This window comes from Leuciscus leuciscus (genome assembly GCF_965113295.1).
Source record: "Leuciscus leuciscus genome assembly, chromosome: 1".
Classification (NCBI taxonomy): domain Eukaryota; kingdom Metazoa; phylum Chordata; class Actinopteri; order Cypriniformes; family Leuciscidae; genus Leuciscus; species Leuciscus leuciscus.
In genome coordinates, this window is record NC_138725.1 from 68297212 (window position 1) to 68324886 (window position 27675).

General features: G+C 37.2%; 2 long non-coding RNA genes across 2 annotated transcripts in view; one reads left to right on the forward strand and one right to left on the reverse strand.

Moving 5' to 3' along the window:
- Window positions 1-27675, forward strand: part of LOC309512928 — a 156683-nt gene that overhangs the window by 23625 nt on the left and 105383 nt on the right. The window lies entirely within an intron of this gene.
- Window positions 1882-3737, reverse strand: LOC309513356. Its single transcript, XR_014211421.1, has 3 exons — window positions 3550-3737; window positions 2811-2858; window positions 1882-2670 (listed from the first exon to the last, which is right to left on the reverse strand). It is a non-coding gene; the product is annotated as an uncharacterized lncRNA (long non-coding RNA).

Genomic DNA, 27675 nt, shown 5'->3' on the forward strand with positions numbered 1-27675 from the left:
TTACAGATTGCCTCACATTCACCCATTCATTCACTCATTCATACACCGACGACGGTACCCTGATATATATATAGGCCTACAACATGTTTTTTTTTTTTATAAACTCGTAATTGTATTACTTTTGGACGTATAAATGCTTATTCATTTCTCTTTCTTATGAGACTGTTGTAAGCGACTTACCGTGGTGGAATCGCGCTGGGCAATGGTTTCTGCGATGGTCGCACACAGTGACGTGTTGCACAAAATTGCGCCAAAATATCAATCATAATTAAAAAGTACAGTCTTAATATTTTTTTATAATATTTTTTAATATAATTTTAAAGGGTCAGCATAAATGTCTAAGTGAAGGAAACACGGGTATATGTAGCCATTACATTTAAACACACCACTTCCCAGAATGCATCCATCACTTTGCCAAAGGATATGTCCATATTAAGCAATATAAACATTTCTGCAGTAGGCTATTTAATTTATTACAACATCATAATCAGTATTGAGATGAAAGTTCTATAAAAGTAGGCGAATATTGTTTATTTTATTTTTTTGTCGCAAAAAAAAAAGCAAAGTTGTAGGCTCACTATAGTATAAGCAATTGCAAATTGAAATACCATCGGCAAAATATCCCACCTAAATTAAGGCATGTTTTAAGCCTACAGCAAATATGCAGTCCTGCAATTATGTCGTTTTAATGTAGGCCAAAATTATATATAAAAAAAAAAAAAAGAGAGAGAGAGAAAAAAGTCGTGATACCGATTTAGTCAAGGGTTTCTGCCCTACGAAAATGTATGGTCACCGCGCCAATGATTGTAACAGTATATGCGCCGCACGCTACTGTAAAATGCACATTTGCAGCATAATTAATCGCCTGAAACCATACTTTCCAGCTGGATGGATAACCCCCATTTCGTCAAAATCCAAAGATGAGGGATTTGCATTCAAATATCGGACGACCCTCTCCGTTGTCAAGCGACGAATGGGGGTAGCTACCCTCAACGTCGGCTTATGGACGTGAGGGGGAAATGATCAAACTATGTGATCTACAATTATAAAATATCCCACCTAAATTAAGGCATGTGTTAAGCATACAGCAAATATAAAGTCCTGTAATTATGTAATTTTAATGTAACCCAAAATTATATAAAAAAGAGAAAGGAAAAGTCGTTATACCGATTCAGACAAGGGTTTCTGCCCCACGAAAATGTATGCTCACCGCACCAATGAATGATTGTAACAATATGCGCCGCACGCTACTGCAAAATACACATTTGCAGCATAAAATCAGTCGCCTAAAACCATACTTTCCAGCGCAGGCAAACCGCTGGATGGGTAACCCCATTTCTTCAAAATTCAAAGATGAGGGATTTGCACTCAAATCTATCGGACGACCCTCTCCGTTGTCAAGCGACGAATAGGGGGTACCCTCAACGTCGGCCTTTGGTACGTGAGGGGAAAATTACCAAACGGCAGTATGTGACGAATAGGGGTGAGACCGTGTTGCAAACACATGTATGATGCGAAAACAAAACCATCGAGCGAAATACCGGAGTGAACATGGCTGTGAACGACTTTTGCAGATTATGTGAAGTAAATCTACGCATCCACGGTACAATCAGCGTCTACGTCACGGCTCTCAGCCCGCCCTCTGTTCGTTGATTGGCCGGCTGTTTTGAGGCCGGAGGAAAACAGGGAAAACGGTCGCTATCTCAGACTGAGTACAGAAGCGAACTGAAATTGAGCGGAAGTACGAAGTCTGACGTAGTCAGGCTAAGGCTGTGTGTCCACCAAACCGTTTTTAGCCAGCTGATAACGCCTAGCTGTGAGTGCTTGAGAGCGTTTGGCTTTTTTTTTTTCAGTAGAGATGCTTTGCTTGTTGTTATTATACGGAATATTCGCGAAAGTGTTACTAGTATCTCATTTCACAGATTGTTTGTTTCTGTGTTGTTTCTATATAAAAATGTCGATAGATTATAAAGTATTTGCTCTGGCTCTAGTTTAAAACTATTTTGTTTAATTATTATGCTTGTTGTTGTCATCTGTTTACTTTGTACGAGCAGAGTGTGGCGGTTGTGTGTTATTAGTCCCGCCCCTCCTCCACTGTGATTGGACGGCTGAGTAAAAAGTGACAGTGATGAGCACTGCATTTTACCCAAAGTTGAACATTCTTCAACTCTTGGCGACCGGTAAAGTGTCACTGAGTGTAAAACGCAAAAGGCGAAGCTTGAATTTCCAGGTATGTCCCTCTTTGGCGAATGTATTTTCAAGATAGTCCCGCCCCTCCTCCACTGTGATTGGACAGCTGGGTAAAAAGTGACAGTGATGAGCGCTGCATTTTACCCAAAGTTGAACATTCTTCAACTCTTGGCGACCGGTAAAAAACGACGAATGCTCAGTGCATCAGCGTGAAAAAGACACTCAGCGGCGCTCCCACTGAAAACTATTGGAAAAATATGCCAGTCGCGTGAAAAAACGCTTTCGTGGACACAGGGCCTTATTCATTGTAGAATCAAAAAGGATTTAAATATTAATAATGAGTGAATGCAAGTACATTGATATAAAGCAAGACAGTTGAAAAGGCTTTAGAAAGACAAACCTCTCTCACTCTTCTTTTCAAAACCTTGGAGTAGTCAAAGTTGTTTTGCCTCACTCTCCTACAGCATTCTGGACACTCATCTGAAAGACAGTCAATATAACATTGAAATAAGTATACCAATATACCAGTATAGACAATACCTAACTGTGACGGCAGAATCAATGTGTAGTTGATACATCATATCATTTTAAATAGAGAAAATGTAAATAGAGTACTTAACACTTTTTTTTTTGCTTCATCTTGCTGGCTACCCTCTGTTGGACTGGATCTGTATAAAAAACATACAAGATACCACATTTTATTAAACACTATTTCTGTCAAGACCTGTATCGTCAAATATGATTGACAGTTAGCATATAGTTTGGATTGGTGGTATGGTTCTGTTCTGGGCAAGAACTCCCAGCGCATCCATGCAGCCTAGCATAGAATCATAAGAGCAGACATAAAAGTATTGCAGATATCATTAATTCATTTGAATGTACAATATAATTAAGAGAATTTAAGTCTGATTCAGGGGTAATCAGAATGCTATAATGACTGACGAGAGGTGGAGCTGGGGATGGAGGAGGGTAATTGGCTCCTGAGAAACGCGATAGCTGCTGATAATACTGAAGGAGCTTATACATGTATACAGTAATAGGCGTTACTGTATATAGGCGTCGTATTCCTATAGGTAGACGTGGATCAGCTGATTCGAGCTTGACTAATGTGACCTGCCAGAACTGACGCTATGCTTAATATTTAAATACAGTAAGTTTACTAATTTACTAGTCTAAATTACTAATTTAGAATATACAGTATCGGTCAAAAGTTTGGACACGCTTTCCCATTCTCTTGGATGGGTAGGTGGGTTCAAACTTTTGACTGGTACTATATTAAAAAAACATAGTTCTGTGATAACATACTTATTAACACAGTTCTAATAAAACATTACTGACTAATAAGGAAATATACTTCACTTTGTCTTTTTTTTGCTTTCTGGCCCCAGGGTCTTGTGGCTTTTGATGAGCCTGTGGTCTCAGTGGCAGTAGCTTCTGGAGTGCCGTTGGTCTCAGTGGCTTCTGGAGGTGCTGTAGTTTCTGTGCTACTTGTGGCCTTCTTCTGTCTTTGAAAATGAACTTGCAGACAAGACAAACATCACACACAAGAAAAATTTTACGGTTTGCCTTAATCTCAGTGCCCCTTTATTCCATATAGCCTATGACTAATTATTGAACCACAAGGAAGAGGACCTGCGGGCGAGTGATGATAACAGGCTAGTATATATAATAAGATTGATTTGTACATTACAGGTGTGTTATGCTATGATTAAAAAGTAAAATTAATTATCTACAGTCTATATCAACAAATATAGTCATCGAGTTCCTAGTCAAGGTAATGCTGTCTCTTAATGTCTGATCAGAGCATTCTAGATTTTCTGCCTACTTTTTATCTAGCTTGTTGACTTGGCTTAACTGCTAAAGAAAACAATTGGGTGATCACATGCTGCTTTATCCTATTATGGCTGAAAGTAATGCTCATACTTTGCATCAATAGAAAAATAAAGATAATGATACTTGTGGGTTCACATTGCTTTGGGTTCCTTAGGGTTACCAGTGTTTTCAGATTAATCCAGAGCTTCATATTTGTAAAAAAAAGACTTACTCTTTAGCACAGCTTCATAAATATGTTTAACCCTCTGAAGCAAATCAGGATCCAAAATATAATCCCCTCCTAGGATGACATCGGCCACCAAGCTTCCTTTGCACTTCTTCCCCAAAAGTAGTATGGGGAAAAAATAAATAAATCAAGGGCAGCAAGTTTGTCAAGCTGAAATAAAAACATTATTAAATAAAAAAAAACATGCACCGAATACAATAATTTAATTTAAATATTAATTTCATGACAACTGTTTATTGGTCATATTAAATGTACAACTCATATCAAGGAATTCATTACTACTACATGTTTCACCAGCCATGTTTCCATCAAAATTTGGGGAAAAAACGTCCTCAATTTAGCAAAAACATTTTACGGTCGCTTGAGGTGGTTTTTGTCTTTTTCAAAAATGTGGTGTATGGGAAACCACTTGGGCGGTGTTGCTCGGGACCCTGAGTCTTTCTCCGGTAACGGCCCCCATAGTGCAGAGGTCCCATCTCCTAAGGGTTGGGTTGTTTGCAGCCCAAAGCTGGTGGGAAATGGGGCGGGTTAGGGACAGCTTCAGTGTGGGAGGATCCCCTAGCGGGATCTTAATTAATTCCCTCCAACCCAGTTGATAGAAATATACCTGATTGATATTTTATACTTTTTCGAAACATTTCAAAAGTTCGCTTGACAATTACATGGAAACATGGCTATTGACTGTTAAACTTTACTGTGTTAATTGACTTAACTTCATAAATTCCTATTAGAATCCTGAACTTTGACCTAACCTTACCAACACATGGCTGCTATTGAGAACAACTGTCCTGTTGTTGTTTTTCTTGACTGACTCCTTCCATTCATTTTTTTTATTTTGAAAGTTGCATCTCTTCGCTGCAACTTTTGCTTTGTATGGCTGCAGTTGTTTGCAAAGCGGGCAAGCCTTGTATGCAACACTTATTAGGGTGTTGCACCCTGGGCACATTTTCTTTGAACTTCCTGGCATCTCTAAAATGAAGTAAAAAATTACATTAAAGCCTTAATACAACTTGTTTTTGGAACATGAGATCCAGTAACAAGAGGCACAATTGTAACGTTAGAATTCCTTAAACTAGGTTGTTACTATAAAGGGGGTTAGTACTACTGGCTAACCTAGCCACTTGCCAATGCCAACTGTCACGTGTCACCTATTAGCCGGGACGTCTGTATATTGGGCCTAATTGATTTGTCCCATACGTGACGTCCCTTGTCCCGTTTATTGTCTGCTACGCTGATCTAACCACTGACTGATAAAACAGCAACAGCAGCAGAGTGGCAAGCACATGTAAAGTCATGTTTTTCCTATTTCCTGTATGACTGTTAAAAGGCGCGTGACATTTGTCTGGGGTTTCTCATTCCAGATTTATGCAGTAACGTTAGGCCAAGTTATATTGTTATTATTGACACATCATGAGTCTAATGACAAAGAAATGCATCAATTATAATATTTAAGCAAAACGTGATCATTACTTATTATGAACCTCGTAACTTACCTGGCAGAGCGCAATGAGAAATGAAATCACTAAAGAAATCACCCAATCCCAAAGCGGACTGGGTACGTCTCCATAGCAACGGATGCTTAGGATCACGGGTAATGCTGGCATCCACTAATTAATTAAATTAAATTAAATGCATTACATTTATTTTAATTAAATTACTATCCAAAACAAATCCCCGTTCTCACAATCGAAGGAGAAACAATTAAAACTGATGGTCATAACGGTCGATAAGGCTCATGGGTTCTGCAGATTACTGTTAGGTTTGACACACCAAACCGATAGAAAAACGGTATTTCTCAAAAAATAAACAGCAACTTTTAGAAGCAATAGCCGTAGCACAACTCTGCAGTCTCGTTAATTAACGGGTAGAATATATTAACTATATTTTTACTGGAATGAATCACTGACGATGAGAAGCCTACAGAATAAATCAATAAAAACAATGACAAAAAAATCTCTGATTAAATGTTGAGAAATGTAGCGCTTAAAGTAAAAAATAATAATAATGACAAATGAGAAAAAAAAAAAGAAAAAAAATGTTCCCGAGTGGCAAAAAGAAAAACGTGGTGCAGACACAAAATATAGCTTATTGAAATAGCTACAGTAGATCGAAAGTCGTGCTGAGTGACAGGAAAAAAATGGGAAATTTGTGTTCAAGAACACGAATCAATAGTTTATATTTCGTGACGTCACAAACTGCTATAAGAATAAACAATGTCACTCTTTAGCTGTGATTTCAACTTTTCATTGATTGTTTAAATGTTTAATTAATTGTTTTATTATTATTGTTTTATTTTTTATTTTTTTATTTGTTAATGCACTCAATGCAGTGCTGTTTCTTCTTTGTAAAAGGAATAATTTTTTTTTTGTAAATGTCACTCTTTCCCATGAGACCAGGTTGGAATTTAACTTTAAAACATTTTCTTACACTCCTCCTTGAACTGCTCCCTTATCTTGGTGGAGGGGTTTGAGTACCCGGATGATCCTAGGAGCTAAGTTGTCCGGGGGCCTATATGCCCCTGGTAGGGTCTCCCAAGGCAAACAGGGCCAGGTGACGGGTCAGACTAAGAGCGGTTCAGAAGCCCATGAGACACAATCTATCAAGGACCGAGGCGTCGCCCGAGGCTGCAATCCCCGAACCCGGTGGTGGACACCGGAAGTAAGGGATGCCGTCAAGCTGAAGAAGGAGTCCTATCAGGCCTGGATGGCTTGTGGGACTCCTGAGGCAGCTGACGGGTACCGGCAGGCCAAGCGGACTGCAGCCCAGGTGGTCGTGGAGGCAAAAAATCAGGCCTGTGAGGAGTTCAGTGAGGCCATGGAAAAGGACTATCGGTTGGCCTCGGAGAGATTCTGGCAAACCGTCCGGCGCCTCAGGAGGGGGAAGCTGTTGACCTCATCTAGGGATATCGTCGGACGGTGGAAGGAATACTCTGAAGATCTCTTCAATCTGACCGATACATCCGACACACACCCCTCCGAGGGGGACTCGTCCATCACCCAAGCTGAAGTCACAGTTTTTTACGATTGCTATGACAGATTTTTCAATTCTTTTAACAATTTTCCAAAACTCTTAACACAGTTAGCACTACATCCGTCTGTGTAAGCTATACTATTAACACATTTCTTGTTGCTTTAACACAAAATGCATACAATTAACACAAATTTAAAATGCTTGAACTTCTTTTACACACAGGCTCAAACAAGACCAAAACAATGGATTTTTACTGCCAAATTTACCAATGCTTTAACACTGTATGTCAGAACAGATAACACCGTGTTCTAAACCTAACCTTACAGGCTAAAGTCAAGGTAAACAGCTGCTTATATTGTGAATTGAAACACAAATATATCCCCTGTATTTTATTCCATTGCTACTGAGAAACAGCTGATTGAATTATGCAAAATTATGTGGCAATACATGTGGCCAAATGCAGAAGACCAGGCAGATTAGAAGGTGACTCTTTTTTTTCTTTTTTCTTCTGGTGCTTTTTCTGTTCGTATATTTTTTATTTTCACATAATAAATGGCATCTATATTGCATATTTTTGTTATCTTGCAGTAATGTCCTTTTGCAAATAAAGTCTTTATTGCAGCAATTCTGTCTCTGTCTTCGTTTTTTCATTACAGTAACCGTACATTCTGTAAAGCACTCTGAGATGGGTCTTTTTTATTGAATTTCTGCAGCAAAAGACCTAAACCCAACAAAACTAAAATGTAGAGAGACTTAAAAAGAAACTGCAGTGCAAAACACAATCTATGATCAATACAATATATAAGGGCATACCTGACACATATAAAATAATGCAGTTTCTGTAATTCCATCTGATGTTAGTGTTTTTATGACATTGTGCTATGATTGACTAAATCTTCCTGTTGGACGAGAACGTATGTTAGTGTTTTGAAAAATTATTTGATTTTGAGACATGTTTGCAGTGTTTTGGCAGACATAGTGTATTGTTGCTAGTGTATTATTGTATTTTGAAAATTAGTGTTGGAGTTTAGTTTACAATGTGTGCTTTTGAGCATGAAATGAACTGTTTTGCCAATTGTGTGTTGTAGGTGTGTTGGTGCGTTAAGAGTTTAGGAAATTTGTTAAAAGTATTGAAAAAAATTGTCATAGCGCGATTGTAAAAAACTGTAAGAAGCTCCTTGTTGGCAAGGCACCGGGGGTGGATGAGATCCGCCCTGGGTACCTCAAGTCTCTGGATGTTGTGGGCATGCAGCATCACATGGCGGTCGGGGACAGAACCTCTGGACTGGCAGACCGGGGTGGTTGTCCCTCTTTTCAAGAAAGGGAACCGAAGGGTGTGTTCCAACTACAGGGGGATCACACTTCTCAGCCTCCTCGTGAAAGTCTATTCCAGGGTACTGGAGAGGAGAATTCGGCCGATAGTCGAACCCTGGATTCAGGAGGAACTGTGTGGTTTTCGTCCCGGTCGTGGAACACTGGACCAGCTCTATACGCTCTCCAGGGTACCTGGAGTGTTCATGGGAGTTTGCCAAACCAATCCACATGTGCTTTATGGATTTGGAGAAGGCATTCGACTGTGTCCCTCGTTGTGCCCCCCAACATTGATAATAATAATAAATGTTTCTTGAGCATCAAATGTTCATATTAGAATGATTTCTGAAGGATCATGTGACACTGAAGACTGTCATGTGGAGTCAATGATCATGTGACTCACTGAAGAGAGTAGTTTAGTTTGTTTAGTTTGTTTATTTATAAAGCACATTTCAACAGTCACAGGACTGACCAAAGTGCTGTACAATCATTAAATAGAACATAGCATACGGTTAAAATACACAACAGCTGAGAGGTTACAGTATAGTATTAAACAATTTAAACTATAGACATATATTCAACATCAAATTAAAATATATAAGCTACAGAAGAGAGGACACTTAGATGGTATTAAAAGCTAAGGAGAATAGATGAGTTTTCAGTAGGGATTTAAAAACTGATAGCGAGTGAGCTGTTCTAATTTGTATTGGCAGGTTGTTCCATAATCTGGGTCCCACTACTGAAAAGGCTCTATCTCCTCTACGCTTCAACCTTGTGCAGGGAACAGCAAGTATATTAAGATTACTAGATCTTAAGACACGGGACGGGCTGTATAAGTGTATAAGTTCTGATAGATAACTTGGAGCAAGATGGTGCAGGCATTTGAACACGAGTAGGAGAATTTTATAATCAATCCTATATTGGACAGGTAGCCAATGTAAAGCTCGCAGGATGGGTGTGACATGATCAAATTTACGTGTTTTCGTAAGAAATTTATTGAATTTCAGAGAGTAATTATGCTGAAAACACATCATTTACATTTGTTCAAAGGAACAAATTACATTTTACAATATATTCAAAAAGAAAACACTTATTTCAAATTGTAATAATATTTCACTTTATTACAGATTTTACTGTATTTTTTTAAATGTAGTGTATATATATTAGTGGTGGGCCGTTATCGGCGTTAACGTGCTGCGTTAACGCGAGACTCTTATCGCGCGATAAAAAAAATATCGCCGTTAATCTATTCTCCAAGTTGGGTTGGGAGCTGTCTCTATACTACACAAGCTATGATGACGCAATCTACCCGCGGCCGCGAGGTAAACCCGGCTGCAACGCATATTCGTCGTCATCTTAAGTAAACACGGCTGAAAGTGAAAGCTGGTGAAAAAGATCGGTGCAACATCCATTATTTGGACTTGGTTCGGGTTTAAGCCGTCAGACGAGCAGCAGCAAACTATATACAGAGTGTGTGGGGTAACAGTTCGGTAAGTTAACACACGACTAATCCGTTCGACCACCTCAAATTCAAAACGAAACATGATATCACTGAATACCAGCGCGCGCGTATTATTCCCATTCCAATATATCATAGTGGTGTGTAGCACATAATCTCGATTTTAAGAATCGTTGTTGTGTTTCTTTTTAACTGAAAAGACATCAGTTAGACAATATTCTAATTTTAAATTTGGGGTTTCATAAGCTCCAAGCCATAATAAACATTAGACCTACTTAAGTCTCTGCAGCTAGTGTACTTAAATTTTATTTATCTGCAAAATTATGTTGTATACTTACAGTTTTGCACAATATATGTTCTCAAAACTACATACACCCTTTAAAAAAAAAAAAAAAACATTTAGCAGTTGTTTAGCATGGGTCTGTGTAATCTGTTCTGAAATAGTTTTATTATAATATACTATATCGTTATTGCAAGAGGCTGCAATGTATATCACAATATAGATTTTAGGCCATATCGCCCATCCCTAATTGATAGCCTATAGTAGTTGATAATAACATAGGCTTACCTAATGTTGCCTATGGACGGTAACAGTACAGTAGTAACCTTTTACAGTCTATGAGTAGAACAGCTTTCTCAAGCAGTTTGTGATGCATTTTGGAAACAGGAGATGAGCCCCTGGTCTAATGCGCCACCTGGCTTGAGAAACCCGTTCTCAAAGACTTACTTTTATAGTCATTATTTGGGTAGCACATATATTCTGAATGCCTTCGGCAGAATTCAAATGAGCCATTTTAATCTAGATTAATTTCAAAATTAATCTAGATTAAAAAAATTAATCTATGCCCACCTCTAATATATATATATGTAGTGTAATTGTGAAATGTTACAGCAGAGTGCAGCAGATACATGAGAAGTCTTACTGTGAAAATACTGTGAAAGAAATGCAATTATTAACCTGGAAAAATCCTAGGCTATAAAAAAAAAATTAACAGTGTTGTGATACAAACTCAAGAGACTAGAATCTGTTGATGTTTATATATATATAGGCTAATTCATGAACACGAATGTGACAGATTTTTTAGTTCTAATGATGTAAGTTACTAGCCTGACTACGTCAGACTTCCTACTTCCGCTAATTTCATTTCGCTCCTGTAGTCAGTCTGAGATAGCAGCCTATCTTTCAGTTTTCCACCGGCCTGAAAACAGCCGGGCCAATCAACGAACAGAGGGCGGGCTGAGAGCCGTGACGTAGACGCTGATTGTACCGTGGATGCGTAGATTTACTTCACATAATCTGCAAAAGTCATTCACAGCCATGTTCACTCCGGTATTTCGCTCGATGGTTTAGTTTTTGCATCATACATGCGTTTACAGTGGAAGTTAGATGCGGCTGAGCATGCGCATAACACACGCCATAACCAAACATTATGTGATTGGCTTACGGGTAACCAATGATTTTAAACTTCAGACAAGCGCCCCCCCGCGAGAGAGAAAACACTTCTCTATTATGCCATTCCAGACTCTGTCTACGAAGCAAAGTGAAGTAGCAGAGTCTGGTATTACCAGGCTAGTAAGTTACTGCGCAAAGTATTACATGATTGAGAGTAATCGATATAAAAGATATAAGGAGAGATAAGTGATATCTCCATATAGACTAAGTTTGTAACTCCTAAATTGTAAATGTTAGACAGATGCTGCTTTGATTGAAGCCAGTGAGACTTCAGCAGCTTCACACTCAGTCACAGTGAAGATCTGCTGACGAAACACTTACTCTAACTCGCTAGTTAAGAATTTTCCATTATAGAAACACATGATTAGAGTTCTCAGATCTCTACTTTTCCCTTGATCTTCCTCTCCTCTTTATTAATAGTATGTTAACTAATGTATAACTAGAGTTTAATAAATGGAAGATTATTGTAAAGTGTTACCGATTTTTATTTATTTATTATACACCAATTCAGTGTTGGACAGATCAGTTGTTTTAACCCTTCATTAAAGTGAATGGTTCAAATGAGTCATTATGCGTATCGGACATGTCATTAGCAGACGTGTAGCCTATGGCAGGCATTGTGTGATTATCTCGGCAGTTTAGGACAGGACATCGCACAAGATTTGTTTCATCACTGAATAGGTTTTTTCGTTTACTGAAATTGTGGTTTATGTCAGCTGAATGGGCGGCACGCTTTTTAGAGAAGATAAGGCAACGTTTCTTTAGTACAATTCACACCCCGCGGTAATTCAAGAGAAAAAAATTCCAAATGCTCCACGTGAAACTGGTCTTCCGACCTTTTACTATCGTGTCAGTAGGCTTGTTTGAGATGCGCCTTGCCTCGCCTGAAATGTATGCGAGAGTAGGCGGCTGCAGTGAGAGGAGGAGTGAAAAAAGCGCAGGCAAGCCGGACAGATCTCTCTTCTCGTAGTGGATCTGACACCTGCGAGATCAAAGATGGATACTAGAGCCCGACCGATATATCGGCGGGCCGATATTAGGCATTTTTCAAACTATCGGTATCGGCATTTATAATGGCCGATAAATGAATATTTAAAAAATAAAATAAAAGCGGACGAAACACCCTTCAACCATGTTATGAGTGTTGGCGCTGCATAGTTTGTCCACCAGAGGGCACTATACAAGGAAGATCGCTCGGGCTACAGGAGTGGTTACGAACAGAGTCCAGAGTTCACCTGAGTCGGGATGATTCTGTCAGCATTAAAGACTTTTAAAATAATTTAACTCGCGTTCATGTTTGAATGCCTTGTGTTTGTGATGCAAAAGACTATGCGCGCTAACCATTACCATAGTAAACATAGTAAACGCTTGAAGATACGCATAGTGTAAAAACATAGTGAACGCTTGAAGAAATCAGACCAATCATAAAGGCTATAACAGTTATGTTTTTATTTTATCTGTCAGTAGCCTACGTCTCGTCTCTTTATACCGGACTATCATAAAATAAAGCATCTTTTTTTTCGGGAGCTTCCTCTGTTTCTCTGACGGAAAATATCTGTATGGGAGTCGAGAGAGTGCTGCTAAAGCTCCTCAGGTCGTATTTTTGGTGGCATATATTTGTAGAAATTATCATTCTTTCTAAATGTGATGTAAATATGTCCTGTAACTACCAGATAAACAGTAACAGACGCGACTGAAGTAGTAAGTGTGTCCTTTCTTTTGTGAAATAAAGTTAGACCTAACGGTAATTTATTTCTGAGTGACTAATGTGCAATTTTGACAAATTAATTCATTATGATCAAAGTATCACTTTTTATTGTAAACCTGTGGTAAAACATCGATGCTTGGGTTTTAAATATTCAAGTAAACAACAAAAATTCCAGCAAACGGCCGCTTTTATCATGTTTGTTTTCAAGGCTGTTTCCAGTGATTTCTGATTAGTTTTCTGATAAAACTTCCATTTGTTGGTGAAATGATGGGTTAGTGTGACGTTGTTCCAGAGAGGCGTGTTACGGGCGTGTTTTAGTGAAGCGCTGTGGAGCTTCTGGCCCGACAGTGGAAACGCAGGCCCGGTGCTATTAGCATTATTATATTAATAATAATAGTTTACTTTTTTTTGTTCAAAGGACTTTAAGTTTCATATCTTAAGTTTGTATTTTTATACATTATATTTATCAGAACTTTAATATATTCTGTTCTGTTGTGACAATAAAACAAACAAGTTTATTTTTAAACTACATTATCATATTTTAGTAAGGCTGAGGACTCTTAAATAACGACAAATAACTAATGTTAGGGAAATCTGTTCATGTTTTGTTACGCGTTTCTGGATATATATATATATATATATATATATATATATATATATATATATATATATATATATATATTTATATATATATAGGCCGATATATCGGAATATCGGATTTTTAAATCACCAAATATTTGTATCGGTATCGGCCTTAAAAATCCTTTATCGGTCAGGCTCTAATGGATACCGCGGGATTCACGCTTGTGCACAGTGTTGCTAATAAACTGGATGTAATTCAAGTTCTGTTGCTTTTATATACAAATAAATAAAATGAACAAGACACCCAAAGTACTTGTTATTTAATTCCATTCCAAATACATGTTTATCAATATTTTTTTTCTTTAATACAGACATATGTTATTATTTTTTTTATAAAAATTAAATTGCATAACCCAAAGAGATCGCACTGCCATATAGTTTGGGAATATTCACACATAACATATACACATAAAACATGATATTAGAGTTTTAAAATCAAACATTTTAAAAGAGAACAATACATCACAGTTGTTTAAACCAATGAGCATTAAGCTGTGTCGTCAGCAAGTCGTTTCCCATCGTGCTTTTGATCAGCGCAGTCGGCAACTGCGCTCGACTGCAGAATCCGACACGCGCGCCTTGCGCTCTCGAGAGATTTTTGACATACGTCAGCATGACATCAGAGCAAGGCGGACCGCACTCGGACACATTTCTATGGAAGGCGAACGGGGCCAAAAGTCTTTAAACGAAACGCGTGATTTTTGACCGCGTCAACACGCACTGTTTGTCCGCGATTTTTTACGCGTTTCTTTTGTACGTGTAGACACGCCCATTCTGGTCGTGTTAAGGCGTCAGTTATGGTCGCGTTACTTTAGTACGTGTAAAGACGCACAGTTTTACCATGTTAAGATGACCAATTTGGACATGTTTCTCAATGCGCACATTATAGATGCGCACCATGTTCGAACTTGTAATATGTTTTAAAGCAGACTTACTTTTAGATTTACCCACATTTTAATCCTTTAGTTAATTGTGGCCTTTTTTTTTTAACTGATATCTTAACTGCTAGAGTAAATTAATTCATGTTACATTGTAAATTAAGTAAATGCTATATATTCCATATTATACAATATAATTTATTTATATGGGTTATTAAATGTTTAAGTTATTGGCTTATCATTTTCAAAAGTATATAACTTACACAGCATAGGCTATATTTATAACTGAACACACACACAGAGAGAGAGAGAGAGAGAGAGAGAACTTTATTCACTTTAACATAATAATGTTTTTGTAATTTGGTGTTCAACCCAAAACCTTTTATTATCATATTTTTGTCAGAGCTGTTGTGTAAACAAATAAAAATAAAAATAAAATAAGACAGCAGGTTAAACTATGTCCTCAGAACAAGAGTAGCCTAAAGTGTCTGTTTTATCGGTAAAAGCCAATAACCAACTGGATATACAAACTTCTTAAAATTAATTTCCACTTTGTGAATCACAAGTGGTGATAAACGTTTTTAAAGTCTATAAACTGTAACTGTTTTAAACACAAATTGAGCCAGAAATTGAGCCAGAGAATTTTTAACGCATGTGCTGAGATCATTGGGGGGAGCTGCGCAATCACATATATATATATAGCCTACTATTAATAAATGAGAAACTTGGCCACTAAATATTTAATTTTCAATTATTTTAATGATCACAATTAAAGTTTTAATTGTATTAAATTGAACAAGCGCAACATTCAGCATTCAAGCAAATATTCTAAAAGATGTATTATTAATAATAATGTTATTTCAACATAATATCTCGTTATTTCAACATAATATGTGTGCGTGCAACAAGCAACATGTGCATAAATCCGGTGACGCGTGTATTGATTTTTATTAATAAACGAGTGTTTTCTGACAGTGTCGACTGCAAAGATGAAGTTGATCGCCATATTCGTGAACGCGCCTATAGAGAGAAATGCACATAATGGATTACATAATCAGAGAGTAGCCCTTTTCTGTTCGTTTTGAATTATTTCGTTTAAAGACATTTCAAGCTTTGTGTATTTGATGTATTTCTCATGTCTGTGTGAGGCATACACTGAGTTTCGTTAAGTTAGGATGAGATGCGCTCCAGTTAACGTAAAATGCAAGTGACCGCGCGGGCGCCTCCATGATTATATTGTCTGTTATATTGGCTTCCTATTTTTTAAATCCAGGCAATTGGTTGATGAAAAATTGATTAAAATTAATATACAATTTATACAAAACGAAATTCACTTTAAAGAAAGGTTTTCTACAGAACAAAACTTAATGAAGTGGTCAAAATCATGTCTCAATCAACCTTTCCATGTCTCTCGATATATTGCGCATCCTATCTTACTCGTGCTGTTCACTTTTCTATAAATCAACATAAATGGAAACAAAATATGAATGGAGAAATGTTCTGCTATGACTATGAGTTTGTTTGTTTGTGCTGTTCTGTCTCTGTGTGTTTTACAGTAGCCTAAACATCATCGTAGTGAATACTATCATATAATATAATAATATAATATATAGGCTTCTGACGATAACAAGTTTCTGCGAGCCTAATTTGGAAACAAATGAAACATTCAAAATGTGTTTTTATATTTATAACATATGATAGGCTACAGTTACAGTTCAATAAACAAGTAATTAATATTAAGTCAGTTGAATGTTAGATACAATAAATGTTCTATTTCAGCAGCGAAAATAGTTCCACAGCATATCTCAAAGGAAAACTTAACTGTGTTTCATTACCGAATGATTCAGTGTTTTGAACGAATCAGTTGAGTCAAAGATTAAATGAATTCCTATTAATTTACAACTGCCTCATCCCTGAATGAATCAGCCGTTTGAATGAATCGTTTGAATAAATGACTCACTCATTAAGACGGTCGCCTGCCGCCTCCTACTGGCGGTTTATAAATATCATTTCTATGTACAAATAATATTTCTTATTTGTATATTCAAAAAATATTTTAAATAATCTTATTACATTATTTAATGCAGTTTAATTTGATTGGTACAGCCCTTTATCATCTTATTATTCTAATGAAAGATGAAGCATAGGCCTATATTTAAAACGATTACGGAAAATGCCCTTTATAAAGATTAAAATATCATAAATGTACCTATTTATATATGTTAGAGCTGACTGAACAGTGATGAGAATACTGATTCGTAATATTATATTACGTAATTATATTTACAACACACACAAAAAAAATCTCATTTTTTTCCTGTTCAAACAAATGTTTTTACTCAGACAAGTGAATGACCGATCGAAGGACAAATGAAAAGGCTTAATGTTGAGCCCTGGTATATATATATATTTTTTTATTATTATTCATTTATTTACCCATAAACCTGTCTTTAGGAAGCCATAAGTTACAGTGGCAAAAATAACTTTGTGAAACACTTGGGGGTGGTGGACAGGGTTTAAATTAAGACAGGGGTATGCCTTAATCTAGTTAAACGTGCATTTCAATTATTTTATTCCACAGCTGATGTGTGCAGTTTTTTATTGCCTACATTAAAATAATTTTCTCTTGTTTTGTTTTTTAATTGCAGTCTTTTTCTTCTGCCATTCAAGCTTATCAGCCAGGGATGGAAATTAACTTTTTTGTCCACCGGCCACTGTGGCTGGTGGATTTCAAAATCTACCAGCCACTCAATGTTTTTACCAGCCACTTTCTTGTTTTTAACCGACAATGTGTAACTGCATGTGAAAATTAATACTACAAGATCTACAATACTTAAGCAGTTTATTTAATCTCAAGTCTCAATGAAATACTGACATTTTCTCTTTCTCTCTTATATATATTTCTCTTTTTTACCTGGATGTGGCATTTGAATGATTCGTGGTCTTTTATGGCTTCCAGTTTTAGGTTTTTAGTCCCAACAATGAAACTAGGGCTGGGCGATATGGACCAAAAGTCATATCCCGATTATTTAGGCTGAATATCGATATACGATATATATCCCGATATTTTTTCCGCAAAGTGAGAGCAAATGTTCAGTCAAAGTCAAAGCCAAATATGACATGTCACAAGTAGTTTTATTGAAACCGGCTATTTCCACACACACAAGTACTGTCCCCCTTTACTTAACATAAATTGTAAGAATATGACTAATAGTAAAGACTAGTACTAATAAATAAACATTAGGCCTATGCTAAAGCTATTAAATAGCAGTCCCAAACTAGTTTTTGTTAATACAATGTTGGTATGAGCCACTAGAGTCATTTAAAAATATTAAAAATAACACAAAGAAAAATAAAGTGGCATTTTTGGGGTTAATATGGAAACGACAGTTGCCATGGTGAATACACAATATTAACAATAACTGTTAATGAACCATGGAAACTGCTCCTGGTGAACAGAATGAAAATCATACCTGCATTACTTTTATTTTGTGTAATTTACAACGTAACGGCGTTGCATGCTCGTAGTTTCTTGTGCACTTTATATACAGTGAGGCGATACACAGCGCGCGCCGCCGCATTTGCGCGTGCAATTGAAGAGTGTGCGCTCCGAGCACAGGATAACGGCTGACGTGACAGGACAAGAAAGTCCGTTTTTCTGAGGTGAAAGACTTTATTTCAGCGTACACTTATGTCCTCTAAAAGTGTCCGCCGTCTGTGTGAAACAGTATATTTTTATTTACCCGCCACGGTGGCCGGTAGGTGAAGCGAGTTTACCCGCCACAACACAAAATCACCCGCATTTGGCTGGTGGCGGGTGCTAATTTCCATCCCTGTTATCAGCGCTGTGGAATCTTAAGCTTTTCTTAGTTCAGCTGCACACAGTCTGAAAAGTTTTTTTTGGCAGTTTGCTAAAATAAAAGAGCCATCGTTTAAGCTGTTGACGTTTCTACCATGAGAAAGAACGTTAAACGAACAACTTAAAAGGGCATGACAAATCATGACATAAGACTGACATCACTCACAACGTACCAATGTATTATCCCTCATGAACAAATATAACGTCTGATGTTTGCATACGTGCATACCAGTATACCATTACGACATAGTTCATGAATAAACATGATGTCTGATGTTTGTATACGTATATACCAACGTACCATCGCGTCACATATGCAAATATAGTCTCAAATACAGCAATTTCATTGGCTGCTGTGCGTGTTGTCGTGTTAACGTGGACAAACGGTGCGTGTTGACGCGGCCGAAAATCACGCGTTTCGTTTAAAGACTTTTGTCCCCGTCCGCCTGCCATACATTTCTAACCGGCATGCATCTCGCGCTGATCACCGGTGATCGGTTCTGCGCAGATTTTGCTCATTTCAGGAATCCGAATGGAAGATGGCGGTGATGGCGGAAACTTACTAGACGTCTCCTAATAAAAATCAGACTCCAACCTTAACAAACACTTAAGAGAACCTGAACTACACTAAACCAACTCAGCAAAATACCAACTAAAGACCCGACATACTTTAAAACTGTGTCAATTTGATTCACCGCGAAAGAAAGAACTTCAGAGAAAAACTGCTCGGTGAGTTGCAAGCAAGCAAATGCCTCAAACAAAACCTGCAAAAGAGAAAATGAGTCACCAACTACAAAAGCCTGAACTAAAGAGAAAAGAGTCCTCTCCAAAAGAAAAGAAAGTTGTCCACACATCGCTTGGCGACCATAACTACCAGGGATGTGCAGAAGAGGAAGAAGTGAAACTTGTCTCTCTTCCTGATACCCCGCTAAATAGCCCAGCACCCAAGAAACTTAACAGCGGGCAAACAGAGCCATCAATGTACGAGTTACAGATGACTATCTTGAAGACTGTAAACGATAGAGCCGATGAACTGGCACGTCTGATAAGCAGCAACGCAGCAGATATCAAAGAGCACAAAGTTTCTGTCAAGTTTGCACACGAAGAAATCAACGACATAAAATCAGAAAATGCTGCGCTTAAGAAGCAATGTGAAAAGCACCAGATGGTGATATTGTCACTGAAAGAGCGTGTAACTGATGCCGAACGCTACAAGCGAAGATGGTGCCTGCGACTTTACGGATTACCTGAGTAAGATAATGAGCACGTCAAACAGAGAGTGGCAGAGATCTGTCAGAAAATTACACCAGAAATGGGGGCCAGAGCAGCTGAGGGAATTGACATCGCACACAGGCTGGGAAGACGAGCGGAAGGCAAAACCCGCGGTGTCATCATCCTCTTCACTTTTCGCTCAGTGAGAGATGAGATCTGGAGAGCCGCCAAAAACAACGATTTCCTACGTGAGAAAAAGCTACGTCTTGAGGAAGACTTGACTAAAGAAGACAAGGAGAAGAGAGCTGCGCTGTGGCCAATTATTGAAAGAGCACGCAAGAACGGGAGCAAGGCGTACTTTGTGGGAGTTAAAGGATACATAGATGGTAAGGAGATTCGCCATGTGTCTGAAAGTTAAACCCAAACTGACGTTTATGATGATGTTTTTGCTCTCTTACCCCATATCTCATTCGCTCTGATTAACAAGAGATTTTCGGGAATAAAAGAACTATATAAATGCAAGTTGGCAGAATTCGTTCTAAACCAATGTTCTAATTGTTATTTTAGACTGTGTTCACTTTGCTAGTAATGAATGTCCTAAATGTTACTTAACACTTTGTTCATACGGTTAATATGTGATGAACAATTTTCCAAAACTGTCAATATACTATATTGTTATTATTTTGCTATGTCCAAATGTAAAATACATACTCAATACAGGAGTCATTTTATAGGGTTGACGTCTTTGAGATAATATTGTGATAGTTTTATATATAAGGTTTTTTTTCTGGATTTAATTTTGGTATCTGTTAACACTAGGGGCCCTATCTTGCACCCAGCGCAAGTGACTTTGTACACCGACGCATGTATCATTCCTATTTTGCACCCGCGCAAAGCGGACTTTTCCCTCCACAGAAGCACGTCGGTAAGTTAGGAAATACACTTGCGCTCCCGGGGGCGGTTCAGCGCAAAGAGGAGGCGTGTTCCGGCGCAAACGTTCCTTCTTGCTATTTTGCAGGTTTAGAAAACAATTGCGCCACTAACCAGGAAAAAATAGTTTAAAGTCAGTGGCGCGTTGCGCATGTTATTCATATGCTATTTTAAGGGCGCATGCTTGGCCATAATCAATGTAGCGTGTGACCAACGCGCATACACTTTGATTCTCTCATCTACACAGAAGCAGCAGTTTTCATTTTTGCAAATCATACATTATTACGATAGATAGATAGATAGATAGATAGATAGATAGATAGATAGATAGATAGATAGACAATTTATTATAAAAGCATACATCTAGCTTACACATTTACCCAAATTATCATACGCCTGTTTAACCGAAGTTAATTTGGGTGGGTTTCTCCATTTCAATGTAACTTCTCTCTTTTACGGCCGTGACGAGAGCGTTGCTCTCCTCGGCTGTGAACCGCTCCTGGCGCGCGCCTGGCAAATCCGCCGTTACAATAGCAATCCGCTATGGAAAAAGCGCATCTGCTCTTAAAGGGAATGTGAGATGACGCTCTGATTGGTTTATTTCACGTTACGCCCAAACCACACCTATGAATAATGAAGCTACTTCAGACCAACCCATTTTAGATTTGCGCCTGGCGCAAGAGTCATTTATCCCGCCGGGAAAATAGCAACAGCGCCGAGACCCGCCCACAAAGTTACTTGCGCTTTGCACTTTGACACTTGCGTTTCAGATCGGTAAAATAGGGCCCTAGGGGTCTGCGAAATATTGTAAAAAGAAAAGCGTTTTTCTTATTTTGTAAGGAGGCAAAGGCAGATTTTGTCTTTCTTCAAGAGAGTCATTCTTGCTCAGAGGATGAAACATTTTGGAAAAAGCAATGGGGGAAGGAAAGTTGGTTTTCTCATGGGTCTAATAGGTCTGCAGGAGTCACTATTCTAAAGGACAAATTCAATGGAAAGGTTTTGGACAAAAGAATTGATGATAAAGGACACTATATATTTTTGGTCTTGGAAATACATACGAATTTTGTTTTACTAGGGAACATTTATGGATATAACACTGACTTAATAAACTATCAATTATTAGAAGAGGTTGAAAATATTATTAATTCCCTCACCTACAAATACCCTTCAGCCAAGGTTATTTTGGGAGGGGACTTTAATATGGTATGGTCTCAGGACCTGGATAGACACCCTTCTAAAGCTAGAGATAGAGAAAACAGTCTTACCAAATTTTGTGCAAGATTAAACTTAGTAGACATATGGAGACACCGCAATCCAACAGAGAGGCAATATACATGGAACAACAATGATCTATCACGCTGCTCTCGAATCGACTTTTGGCTGATCTCTAATGACATGGAGAAACATGTCCTACTATAAAATTTGTCCTACTATAATGACAGATCATAGAACAATTTTTCTCAAATTAAATTGGTCACAGCAAAATAAAATAAATTCAATTATTGGAAATTTAACAATGCTTTGTTAAATAACTAAAACTTTACAGAATCTATAAAAAAAACGTATAAAACAACATTGGGAACTAGCAGTATCTGTAGATGAATACGGGAAACAATGGGAATTGCTCAAATATGAAATCAGAAAATATGCCATTAGTTTCAGCAAAAACTTAACTAAAAGAAAAAGAGCAAGAATAGAATTTTTAATCAAAGGTATCTCAGACATCATTTTAAATTCAACAGATAATGAACAATCTTTGCAGTTAGACTGCTTTCAAACAGAATTGGATGAAATTTATAAGGAAAAAGCTAAAGGGGCATTCATACGATCAAGACTAAAATGGTTTGAAGAAGGAGAGAAAAACAGCAAATATTTTTTGGCATTGAAAAAAGAAATATGGAAAGAAGTTCGTTAACTAAACTAAAAGTAAGAAGTTCCATAACAGAAGATTATAATACTATATCCAAGTCTGTGTCCGTATATTATGCTAATCTTCACAAGATGGACATATGTGCTGAGTCATCTGTTATTTTTAATTCACTTGTAGATATCAAGAAAGCAAGCACAACCTTCAGAGAGGAATGTGATGAATTGTTATCTATCGAGGAAATAAAATGGGGAATAAAACATCTTAAACTCAACAAATCACCAGGGCCCGTATTCATAAAGATTCTAAGAATCCTCTAAGAAAACTCTTAATTTAGCTTAAAGACTTTTACGTAGGAGTCTTAGCTTAAAAGCGATTCGGGACCGATCTGAGAGCAACTCTGAGTAAGGAAAAGACAAAAACTTTCATCTTAGTAAGGAGGCGGGGTTGACCCCGTTGCTATGCATGACACAATCTTTTGAAGACTGTGATTGGTTGGTTGTCCAAGAAGGAAAAAAAAAAGTGATTTTAAGTATAGGGTCTATTCTAAGCCTTCACTTTGAAATTACATGCGTAATTTTTCCTATTTGACCGTTCACACACACACACACACACACACACACACACATTATATATGTGTATATAAATCCTTTTTTTTTTTTTTTTTACCATGCTGTTAATAAGGTATTCGATTGGCTTAGAATGATAATAATTGTTCCTCTCTTTCCAATTACACTGATTGCTGGCATGTCTATTTAAGTGGTGGTTTGAATGTTGGTTTTAATGTATCAAACATGGAATTTTCCCAGTTGCCAAATATCGTAATGTAGTGATTACTTTCATTTCTGGCGCTATGGCATTTCTGTGCTGTTTCGGAGATGTTAGCGTGTCTCTAATAAGATCAGTCACAAACATGATCCCTGCACGATCTAATCTATAGCGTCTTATTAACTCACTGTTATTCATTGTCTGCAACACATTTCTTCTCCCTCTTCGTCTTTCTGACATTTTCTCCTCTGCTAAAGAAACTCTTAAGCCTCTTAAAAGTCCTCGTCCGTGCTCCTAACAATTTTGACCTTAAGACCTCTTTTAAGGGTTAAGATGCTTTCTGAATTACTTTTTTCTTTACTAGGATTTTTTCTTTAATTTTAAGAGTAAACGCCCACATTTCTAAGAATTTTCTTAGAATTTTGTCACTAGGAGCTACTCTTTGCATTAAGATTCTTTATGAATACGGGCCCAGGAAATGATGGCCTTACAGGTGAATTTTACCAAGCATTTCTTGAAGAAACATCCAAATTTCTTTTGGCAGTATATAATGAAGCCTTGAGTGATGAAGAATTACCCCACTCAATGAAGCAAGGCCTAATAACGTTAGTCCCAAAACCTAATAAAGACACTCTATTGATTGATAATTGGCGTGGTATTACATTGTTAAACAATGATTACAAAATCTTGGCGTCGGTACTAGCCAAACGATTAAAATATGGAATAAACGACATTATACACGAATCTCAAAGCGGCTTCATGCCTTGACGTCACATTTCTAATAATATTAGATTAGTTTTGGACTTGGTAAATTACAGTCACCTGCTCTCTGGAGACCCAATTATTCTTTTTCTAGATTTTCAGAAGGCATTCGACACAATTAGTCATAAATTCATATTAGACACCCTATCCTTCTTAAATTTTGGCAATTTCTTCCTTAAAGCAATGAAAACACTTACAATAGCTCAGTTAAACTCATGTATGGAACATCTCGAGATTTAATGTAGAAAAAGGGGTCCGCCAAGGATGCCCAGCCTCTCCTTATATCTTCTTGCTTGTTGCCCAAATATTGAATTACTTGATATTACAAACTCCTTTTAAGGGAATTGGAGTACTTGACAAAGAAATCAAAATCTCACAACTTGCAGACGATACTACTTTATTTTTGCAAAATATCGAACAAGTACCCCTAGCTTTATCTACAATATCTAAGTTCTCAAAAGTATCAGGATTAAAACTAAACGTTAAAAAATGTGAAATTCTGCCCCTAAAAGACAGCAGCCAATCTGAAATATGTAATATCCCGCTCAAAAACACTATAACTTATCTTGGTATTAAAATATCGAGAAATCCTAGAGAAACTCTGGACCTAAATATGCTCCCGGTGACTCAGACCATCAAAACCAAATTTAATTGTTGGTCTGCCAGAGACCTTTCCATATATGGCAGAGTTCTGTTAAGTAAGGCAGAAGGGATGTCAAGAGCAGCTTATGTTTTCTCATCTCTAGATGTTCCAAAATCCACTTGTTCCCAATTTGATAAAATTCTCTTCAAATGTATATGGAAGAATAAGCCTGACAAGGTTAAAAGGTCTGTTCTCTCAAACCCTCTGGCTGAAGGTGGTCTGAATGTACTGACTTTTACTTCATTTAACCAAATTATAAAAATCAACTGGATTAAAAGATTCCTCAAGTGTCCAAATAGTATGTGGAATATTATTCCAAACAGCTTATTTGAAACTATTGGTGGTCTAAACTTTCTATTGATATGTCCTTTTTCGGTTGGAAAACTCCCCGTGAAATTAAGCAATTTTCATAAACAATCCTTGTTATGTTGGAATCTTATCTTTAAACACAATTTCTCCCCTCACAACTGTATTCTTTGGAACAATGCATATATACTACACAAAAACAAAACACTCTTTCTGAATAATTGGTTTATAAGTAATCTGCATACAGTAAACAATCTGCTAAATACAAAAAATGAATTTTATTCTTATGAGCACTTCATGGAAAAATATGGTATTGATACATCTCAAGAAGAATTCGAAATGATGATTGAGTCTATTCCTGTTAGTCTTGTTTCTTTAGCGCAGAGCATACAGACAGATACTTCTCTATCTGTAACAGTCGGTTCTCCTACTATTTCTGGCATTCCACTTACAAATAAGAGATGTAACAATACTTTTATTAGAAACATACTTGATCCTGCCAGTACTCCTATATGTAAACACCGATGGACTTTACTGGACAAGAAATTATGGAACATGATCTTCCTGCTACCTCATCAGTATATTATTGTAAATAAAATCAAAGAAGTTTTATTCAAAATTGTTCACAGGTATTACCCTTCAAAAGCAAACATCTGTACTTTTTTTCCAACTGTGTGTAACATTTGTACATTCTGTGGATGTGACGGAGAAACCATTGAGCATGTTTTTGTTGATTGTCCCCTTGTAGCTTCCTTTTGGTCCCATTTACAAAGATTTATTTCCCAAAAGATAAAAAAGAATATTTCTCTAAGCAAATGTGAAATACTTCTTATAGTCACTGAGCCATATTTATCAGCCAATGAAAAATATGTAATTAACTTAATTATTATTTTAGCTAAATATTATCTGCACAAAATGATTTGGCAAAGAAGCAAACCCTCCCTTTACAATTTCAAAATTACAGACCTTAAAAAATATTGGAACAGCATAAAAAAAAAAGAAAAAAAAAAGAACAACAAATTAAACAAAACAATCAAATTATTTCATTATTTTAACTTTAATGCATAAGCAGACCCCTAAGTTTTTTCATTTATGTATCTATGTGTTTTGTTATTTTATTTCTATTTTATTTCGGATCTTTTCCGGTCTCTTATTTTGTTCACCTTGTTAAGATCAGATATATGAAGCTGTATATTGATTCAATTTCATATACGTGTTAAAATTGTACTTTGACAAAATGTTAATAAAATTAAGTTTCAAAAAATAAAAAAATGTTTTGCTCATCTCAAACAAGCCTAGTATCATAGCCAGGCTCCTCCAGCTTCACCCACGCCCCGCCTCTTTGCCCATTTTCTGTTATCCGAGAGTGACGCAAGGTGACGCGAGGCCAAGATGGCGACGGCCGACTCCGCCCACTTTAGGCTTCAAAAATGCTCTTCAGAAACCTCAAACCTACGGGTGACGTCACGGACACTACCTCCATATTTTTTTTACAGTCTATGCTCATGACACAATGATCATTGTTACACGTGGTAGCTTTAGCCCACGGCTAACTAACGTTAGTTCAGCTCGCGCTGTGAGTGCGGCCTACTCAACTCATCTCATATCAAATCATTTCTGAAATTGACATATCTGTCATAAGATAACATATGATAAAAAATGTCACTCACCCACACGAGATTGCATCACATATTCAATTAAAGAATATTATTCAATAAAGATTATCACTCTGGGATCCACTAAATCTTTACTCCGATTTCCACTTCACCTTTCTCTCTCTGACGACAACACTCCAGGCTGAAGCATCCAAAGTTTCCAAGTGCACACAATCACAGTTCCCGATAGATTATGATTATCATTTAGTACAAGGAGTTTCTGGAGAAATGCTCCGTTCTGCTGTCTCATCTGATCTGTTCTCATCTGATTCTCTCTGCTCATGCTGACGGCGGCGCAGGCGCGACCTGTGGGCGGGCCTTATGAATATGCCGCTACTGTTGGCTCTCAGGGGTGTCAATCACTACAGCACAATCAGTGATTGGATGAATTGCGTGCTATTGCCCAGTGGTGTAGTCGAGTGCATCAAGTAAAGAAAAAAAATTAACTAATTGAAAAAAATGATTTTGTACAGAACAGAGCGACACGACTCGATTTAAACTGTTAAAGAAGAGCTAATATACTAAGAATGCTCTGGTCTGACCGATTGTCTCTCTGCTTTATTTTATAATAAATATCTCTGTGTCTAAAGTTCCTAATGTCCTGTACTCTCAACTTTTGTATAGTAGTACTAGTCATAATTTTTACACCAGGCATGAATAAAAGGGATGTTTTTTTTATTTCCTGTTTCGAAAACCACTGGAAAACAACGTGTATAGAGGAATGAAAATATGAAATCATTTACCATTGATATCACACATTTTTACAAGAAAAATTTGTTAAAAAAATATTTAAAGGAACATTTAATGGAACAATATATAGTAAATTGTTGATTTTGATATTTGGAATGAATGTTGGGTTAGTATGTTTCATTGACTTGACTTTTTATTGTTGTTGATTAAATGTATTTTTGTATTTTTTTACTTGTTGGGACCCCAGGAAGAGTATCCACTGCCTAGGTAGGGGCTAATGGGGATCCAAATAAACTAATAAACCAAGATCATT